Consider the following 7,206-nt stretch of genomic DNA (forward strand, 5'->3'; position numbering starts at 1 on the left):
TTAGGCAATGGGGACAATAAGGGCCATGGGAACCCATTGCCAGCTATGTACTACAATGTCAGGTCAATTACACTCGTTTCCCCTTAAAATCATGGCTAATTCCTAATAAATACGTTACAACATTTCATTCTTATTTTATCATCTTCCATTAATGCCCTCTACTAATAGGCGATATTAAATAACTACTTAATACAACTAGCCCAATAATTCTGTAAAATATGTAACTAAATTGAAAAAATGTACCACAAAACTTGTACCACTCCACAATCACCCATAAAAAATATTAATAAAGCTGTTAAAACTAGTAAAATCCAGATAAATCTGGTTTAATGCGTCTCGTTGCCGTGGCTTATCCATCGCGTCGCGTCGTGATGTCGCTCCGATGAGAAAGAACCCGCAATTTGTGAAATATTTGGAATAGTCCCGACCCGCCGTTGGCCACCAACGAATATAGTGGGATATACGGACAGACAGGTCCGCGCACTTAATATTATAGGATAATTGTGAAGGATTGGGTAGAAGTTGGCGAAACAAAGTATATTATATTAGAAAATTATTTATTTTTTTGGTACAAGAGGAAAAACTAGAAAATATACAACAAGGAAAAATTCATTTTCAAATCAATGTCAAAAATATTTAAAAAAATCTTGCTAATTACTCTAATGAGTTCTGTAACAATAATTGCTCGTTTATAATAGTAATATTCAACGAGAAATTCTTGCGCAATAATAATAACAATGACCCTAGACAATTGACACAGCGCCATCTAACCCCAAGCTAAGCAGAGCTTGTATTATGAGTGTTAGATACTGATACAAATACTTAGATATATATTTTTTTGTAAATTGTACTTACATAAGATACAGACAATAATATTCATGTATTCGAATGTTTGTACCTTGCGAGGAATTGAAGCCGCGACTATCGAAAGTAATCTGTCGTGTCACTTAGCTTTACTTGTGCCGGTAGCTTAATTTTCATGCAGATTAATATCAGATATACTACTCTGTACAATGTCAAGTTGACATTGTACGAAGTATGTTTAGAAATCTGAAAATCGACGCCTTAGCAATATGCTGGCGGACTCCTTTTTACCAGATATTATAGTATGTGAAATAAATAAAGATTATTATTATATTAATACATGAAGTAAAAACTTTGTACCTCTTTTTAAGAAAATTGCGCAGACCGTGTTTAACAATTTCGCTTATCTTTATATAGAGAAGGAGTTCAAAATGCGATTTTTTATATTATGCATAAAAATACATTAAATCAATAATAAAACATTATACACTAACATATATTTGACATACAGACGTATAGAAGTGTAATTTTTGTAATAGTGTTGTTTATTCATGTATAGGTAAAAAGAAAAAGATTTATCCTGGATGTATAATTATTACATTAAGATGTTCTCTAAGTAATAGTGTAATTGTTACACTATCTCGTATATACAATATAGATTGATTATAATTGGAATTGTCATAAATGTCTGTTATGGACCTACATGAATAAATAAAAAAAAAATAAAAAAAAAAATTGATATACCGAGAAAATGTATTTAGAATGACTATTGACAACAGAAATTAAAGTGATGTATCAAAACAAGAATGTACAATGTACAAAAAGAACTATAAATTCAAATACAAATTTAGAATATAAAATACACAACTGATTAGCCAGTTACGACAGTTTTTGACGATAGAAAGTGAAGTTCTGCCACCAGACGCCACTTATATTCTTTAATCTCTTTGCTTCATGAGTATATAAGAAAGTTGTTTAGATACCGAAGCAGTATATCTCAGGGTGGTCTACGGACAATTCAATAACGATGCAGCTCTGACGTCACTCGGAGCCGTACAAAAAATTGCAAGAATTGAGTGTAACAATAAAACCTATACAAACAATGTTCTCTTCCTTGAATTACCATCCTATATAAACTCGTTGTAAAAAATAGGCCAGTATAATAAATGCGGCACTTTTGAAATTAGGTGAATTGTTTGTAAGTTTATTGGATCTGTTTAAGTAATTGTTAACAGATTTACTAAAATTGCTGCAATTTTGTATATTATTATATATTTGTATATTATATAGTGAGGGCCCAACTGAAAATCAGCGCTGGAAACTATTTCCAGCATTATGCTGAGTTGTGGTCCACATTGACTCCGTTTTTTAATGTGTAAATTATTCTTGTATTTCTTATGTTATTACTGTAAAAACGAGTTAATAAAAATTCTATTCTATTCTATTATCTTTATTTTTAAAGGCATTATCAGCTATTGACATTATAAGGAGAAATCCCAGGCCTCTTTCGATACAAAACGACATACTATGGATATTTTTTACAAAATCTGATCAATTTCATCAAACTCGATGTAATTTTATTTATATGATAAGGTAACTAACCACCGAGGCATCTATTTATTGATTAATTTGTCAACAAATTAAACTTATATTAAAGACTAGCTACTCGTCCCGGCTTTGCACGGATGTGTTTTATATTATATATAAATCCTCCTCTTGATGCACGCTATCTATTAAAAAAAACGCATTAAAATCCGTTGCGACGGTCCGTCGGACGGACAGACAGCGATAGCGACTTTGTTTTATACTATGTAATGATGATGTTCTTAAATTTTTAATAGATAGAGTATCTATTAAAAAAAACCGCTTCAAAATCCGTTGCGTAGTTTTAAAGATTTAAGCATACATAGGGACGGACAGACAGCTACAGCGACTTTGTTTTATACTATGTAATGATAATGTTAATGATGTTAATGATTTTGTGATTTTATTAAAAACATACACAGAATTAAATATATTATGTGTATGTTTTATGTTGTGTTTAATGTTTTGTGCTATGTAGTGATGTAATTATTTACCGTAATATTTCGATTTAAGGTATTGCTATCGCGCTTGGGTAAGGGTAGACGCAAGGTTTATATTTGATGTAAATAGAGATAGAACTAATACTGAAGAACACAATGGTAATATTATTACATGCACACATTCTCTTTAAAAAGTCAATTTAACATATGATATGCCAACTTTCGCTGCATTTGAACCCAAAGTGGCAAAGATTCTTCTTATATATAAAATTCTCGTGTCACAGTTTTCGTTCCCATACTCCTCCGAAACGGCTTGACCGATTCTCATGAAATTTTGTGAGCGTATTGAGTAGGTCTGGGAATCGGCCAACATCTATTTTTTATCCCCCTAAATGTTAGGGGTAGTCCACCCCTAATTTTTTTTTATTTTAAGACAAAACAACGTTTGCCGGGACAACTAGTTTACATATAATATTAATATGTGCCGGCGTGGTGGGCCAAGTCATTGGGTTCCCTAAAATATCGTCAAGCGTAGTGATAGCTGGCTCATACGTCATACTCGTGAACGAGTGCTGCTTGTAGGGACTATAGTGTATTTAATATTTGACCCTAATAATTTAGTATTAGTTGGTAGCTGGTATTCACACGTTTCGGTATAAAAATGTGAAGTTACAACGATTATTTAAAAGAACGACACTCAAGTTTCTTCCTCGTTCTTGTGATAAGATAGCTTTCCGAATGAGCGGTAGATTAAAAGAACAATAACAGAGACTATTCAAAAGTGCTTAAATTAAATTTATTTGAATAAAGCATTTCTATTCTACTTTAAATAAATAAAAACCATTAAAAAAACAACGTATACTATTAAAATAATTATAAAATAACCTAAACATGACTTTGTTCATGGCCATGGTGGTCTAGCGCTTTAGCACACAGCTTTACTTCCGTTGATCGCGGGTTCGATTCCGTGCTCGGCGCCAATATAAGCATTCATAAGTATGACTTATGTTTGTATCAGGGTGTTCTCTATGTATGCATTAATTATGTATTTCCAAAAAAAAGTACCAGTTAGACAACTGGTAAAAAATAAAAAATCTATAAAATATATATTATATAATATAGAATAAAAAGTCTAAAAAATAGTACACATGACACAAGCTCTGCTTAACTTGGGACTAGATGGCGCTGTGTAAATTGTCCAGGGACATTATGATTATTGTCAAAACAAATATAAAACAACCTAAACATGACTTCGTTATAATAATTTGTTGTTCTAAACATAATCGGTCTTATTACAAAAAATCTGTTAAAACTCGGACGAAACGTGGTCTAAATGGTCGAGGTTTAAACCATTCCTAAAGTTAATACTTGGAATAAACCTAACATAATAACGAATCCAGATCTAACAGAGGACTACTTAGTACTACAGTTAAATCGTTCATTATGTATTCCATACAGAAATCAGTCACTCATGTTTAGTTCAAAGAAAAATGTATAAACTAAAAATAGATTTATTTCTATTTATCTAGGTCTTCATTATAACTATTTCATTAATATATAATACTTATTAATGTACTATTAGGCTGAAAATCAGTTTTAAATTACAAGTAGGAGTCCTATACGGAGGAAAGGAACGGCGAGATATTTTTATTGGATCGTTCGAATGGTGACTATTTCAAAGTCAAATGAGTGAAAAAATAACAAATAACGTCTTTTATATATTTTTATTGTCGTAAAATTTGCTTTAAATATTTTTAGTTAATATATTTTTAATTTAGTTAAAATATTTTTCCAAAAACTACAACTTACAATAGAATTTTTAAAATGGAGTTTGTATTTTTGCATTTAGACCACTGTTAAACTAGGGGCATCGCAGGTCTAACTTTAGACCATAGACGAATCACGATTTAGAGATAAACTTCATTTTGTAATAAGGAATACATTGGTGAATGGTTTATTACTAGTGCTAAACCAGGTTTATCTTTTTGTAATAAGGCCGAATAGGTTTCCATACTTGTGCAATGGTTTAAAAAAAACGCAATCTACTAAATGATCACAACGGGTCAGCAGCATAGACCGCGGCGCCTTTGATGCCAGGGAAACCAGTGCAATCTGGTTAAACCGTACCGTAATAATATCACCATTATGTTTTTATATACAGTTAAATATAATACGCTGTAAGATCAGTTCATATTTTGTACCTGGAATTTAAAAAAAAAGCAATTGAAGCGTAAGTACTCATGTCGGGGAATAGATTATGTGTTTTTTTATATATTACTTTGTTAATTCTATTGCTAGGGATAATATATTGATTCTTATAGCGCAGTTTAAAATATTATGTTGGAAAATCTAGGCATATGTACAACAAAAATCTACAAATTCTGCCAAACTTAAGAGGAAACGCCACTACACATCCTATGTGGTTGTAGCATACTCATGCATAAACGTAATATCTTCCTTGGAAAGTTATACACTATCCTGAGGAGATAAAAACCATAGCTCCTAAGAATATCCTTCAATTCCTGTTCCTGACGGGTCTAGGTAGCGAACTTTGAAAAAGGGCGAACACAATAGATCTATGCAGGTCGCAGTGCTACAGGCCCAAGTACCTGATAATAGCTCAAACCAAAAAAAAAAATACCAGTTTATATTTTTGTACCTGGGATTTTGTTTAAAAAAAGTAATTGAAGCGTACTCATCTCGGTGAAGAGATTTTACGTTTTTTCGTACTTATATTGATTCTTATAATACTGCGCAGTTTGAAATATTATGTTCGCAAACCTAGGCATATGCACAACAAAAATGATCATCATCATCATTATCTTATTTATATGTGTAGTATGTTTATAATATATATAAATATGTATGTATGTATGCTCATAATGCGTTTGTATGTAGTATATTATCATGTATATGTATGATCTTATATCTATTTAATATAATTACATTTAATTTCTTAAAACTAAACCTCCTTCGAGTATCTCTGCACTCCCTAAGGTTAGCTGGTAGAGAATGCTATTAGCATTAAACCTGCCTATTGTACAAAATCAATAAAGTTTTAAATAAATAAAAATCTGCAGATTCTGCCAAACTAAAGTGGAAACGCCACTACACATCCTATATGACTGTAGCCCACTCATGCATATATTTTTAAAAAAGGAACTATAAAAGTTTTTTTTGTTTCCTATTATTTTTAAGATAACAAAAAAAGACAATTTAAAACTAATAATTAATAAACCCAGGACAATTCACATAATGCCGTAGAGTCACACGATAAACAGAGCTTGTGTTATGGGTACTAGATAACTAATATAAACACATAGATATATACATAAAATATATATAAAACGCCCAGACAGATATAAACAATTACTACTAACACTTGTACCGTGCGTGCTAACCCGCAACCAACAAAAGAATTTTTACGAAAAAAAAAAATTGAATGTAGTTAAATAAAAAAAAAGATAGCAGAGCGTGGTTTCGATCCACGGACCTCTGGGTTATGGGCCCAGCACGCTTCCACTGCGCCACTCTGCTTGTTGGCAATAGATGCGAAAATAAAGACCTATCTACAAGTACATACCCATAAACAAGTCGATGTTAATATTTTGCTCTTTATTTTGTACCAAGGATTGCTAATGTTGGAAGAGTTTTGTTTTTTAAATACGCGAAGCAAAAATCTCGTATTTACGGGCTTGTGTTATGGGTACTAGATAACTGATACAAGTACATAGATATTTTTTTTCGTATATACTTACATATTATACATAGAAAACACCCAGACCGATACAAACAATTATACTCATGAATACAAATGTTTGTGCCGTGCGAGGAATCGAACCCGCAACTATTCGACGTAAATGCGTAAAAAATCGTCAGAATTTTTCTACACTAAGCTTGACTTGATATAAACAGCATTCAGCAATAAGCTATTATTCTAATAGTCATAATGAATTTTTAGGACTCAGTTCATAAATTGACGGTTTCGAAGGTCGCTTAGGAGATCACATTGCTTCCGATGGTCTTGGGTTCTATTCCTCGCACTTTACAAAAATGTTGTTTTAATTTTGTTTAATTGCTACATCTGGCTGGTTGTATCTATCTGTGCATTTTGTATATATACTATGTGTGTATGTAAAAAAAATGAATGGTCTGTGTAAATTTTCGTGGATTATTAATTCGTAAATTTGTTTCTTCGAAAACGCATTTTCAACCGTGTAAACAAAATTACGATTAAATTCATTTAGAACACTACATTCAAAACAGATTTCCAATTATCTCTATCTTTAGTAATCATTCATAAGAAAAGCCGTTATTATTTTGTATATCTGTCAATTTCATAGTCGACGCTTACGTTTTGTACGGAATAAATGTGTGG

The 7,206-nt window shown here is 31.7% G+C and overlaps 1 non-coding gene across 1 annotated transcript; it reads right to left on the reverse strand.

Moving 5' to 3' along the window:
* Positions 1-6,293: 6,293 nt before the first annotated feature.
* Trnam-cau (transfer RNA methionine (anticodon CAU)) lies at positions 6,294-6,365 on the reverse strand. Its single transcript has one exon. It is a non-coding gene; the product is annotated as a tRNA-Met (tRNA).
* Between the last annotated feature and the right edge of the window lie 841 nt (positions 6,366-7,206).

This window comes from Achroia grisella, unplaced genomic scaffold, assembly GCF_030625045.1.
Source record: "Achroia grisella isolate CSIRO2021 unplaced genomic scaffold, CSIRO_AGI_Agris_v1 utg1062, whole genome shotgun sequence".
NCBI classification, from domain to species: domain Eukaryota; kingdom Metazoa; phylum Arthropoda; class Insecta; order Lepidoptera; family Pyralidae; genus Achroia; species Achroia grisella.